This window comes from Echinops telfairi, unplaced genomic scaffold (assembly GCF_000313985.2).
Source record: "Echinops telfairi isolate 266 unplaced genomic scaffold, ASM31398v2 ScPeMD7_7415;HRSCAF=8453, whole genome shotgun sequence".
NCBI classification, from domain to species: domain Eukaryota; kingdom Metazoa; phylum Chordata; class Mammalia; order Afrosoricida; family Tenrecidae; genus Echinops; species Echinops telfairi.
In genome coordinates this window covers 1,085,617-1,087,079 of record NW_022111315.1, presented here as the reverse complement: position 1 = coordinate 1,087,079, position 1,463 = coordinate 1,085,617, and the positions used below count along the sequence as shown (strand labels likewise).

The 1,463-nt window shown below is 39.5% G+C and overlaps 1 protein-coding gene across 1 annotated transcript in view; it reads left to right on the top strand.

The window, feature by feature from the left end:
- The window catches only part of KIF4A (kinesin family member 4A), a 187,159-nt gene that overhangs the window by 155,290 nt on the left and 30,406 nt on the right, over nt 1–1,463 (top strand). The gene's annotated exons all lie outside the window — the stretch shown is intronic.

Genomic DNA, 1,463 nt, shown 5'->3' with positions numbered 1-1,463 from the left:
AGTGTTGACTGACAGACAAGTGGTGGGTTAGTTTTTCCTGAGTTGTTGTGGCTAGCAGTTTATTAATACAAATGACAGAGAAAGGAAAAACAAAGAACCAGGCCATACACTGCTACTTTTTGCCCCAAGTTAATCCAGGATTTCAGAACCTATGCTGGAGTCAAGTGGATGTCCCAGCCTCTGTTGATGACAATATATAACTATTTGGGTGCCAATGAGCGGTGGGCAGCCATAAAAGGTTTGTCCCCATTATTAATCTACCACGTAGACTTTCCAATATCAAGAGCAAAGGGTAATTTGGTATTTTCCTTTCTTGATAATGGGTACCGGAGATTCCCTTGCACTATGGGGGTAGGGGGGAAGTATTCATTAACTCCTTCCTAGGCAGCAAAGAATTTGTCTGTCTGCTTCATGACTACATGTAGGGTCAGCCTTTTAATTTCCCGATAGATATGTTCAGCTCACTTATCTATGCCTTCCTAAGAAGTCCAGGACTTCCAATTTTCTCCACTGCATGTACTTTCTGAGTCTTGTTGTTGGGGGTACTAGAGTAAGAGTCTGTTTGTGTTGCCATCTTTAACCAGTAGTCCCAAATGGTTAAATCCCATGTGCTTTTTTGAAGTAGATGATACCCCATTGTATTTTTTCTCCTTTGTATTTAATCTCCAGGCAAGGTGAGTATCTTCAGTAATAACCTGGTTGTGTTTAAGACTGAATAACCTCTTTTAGCTGCACTTTCCCTTACTTTTATGGGTGGTTAGCTGTGTGATTTAAGAAAAAATCATTGCCAACTCATAGTAACCCTATAGGACAGGGTATAACTGACCCTGTGAGTTTCCGAGACTGTAACTCTCTCCCCACCCCTGTATTTATTTATTTAAATCATTTTATTAGGGGCTCGACCATAACTTTTTATAGGAGTAGAAAGCCCCATCTTTATTCCAGAGTGGCTGGTGGTTTTGAACTGCTCACCTTGCAGATAGCAGCCCAATTTGTAACCACTATGCTACCAGGGTCCCTTAGCTGTATGATTGGCTTTTTCCTTTTTACCATTCACCTGAATCTTATGGTAAATGGACTGGTAGGTTTGAGCGGAAAATAATACTAGTCTATTTAAGAGAAGACTTGAGATACAGCTTTAAAAATGCGTAAATTATTCAAGTTTGGTAGTCTTTAAGGTTTGGAACAGGTATTTAAAGCAAGAGGCAGTTGTTGGAACAGAATAAGGGAATGCTGCATGGTTTTGAAATCAGGAAAAGTGTATACTCAGATTGTATACTCACACTGTATTTATTTAATCTATATGCTGAGCAAGAAATCCAAGAAGCTGAACCATATAAAGAAAAAAGCAGCACACAGATTGAAGAAAGGCTTATTAATAACCTGCAATATGCAGATGGCACAACCTTGCATGCTGAAAGCAAGAAAGACAAGAAGCACTGATGAACATCAAACTGCAGTAT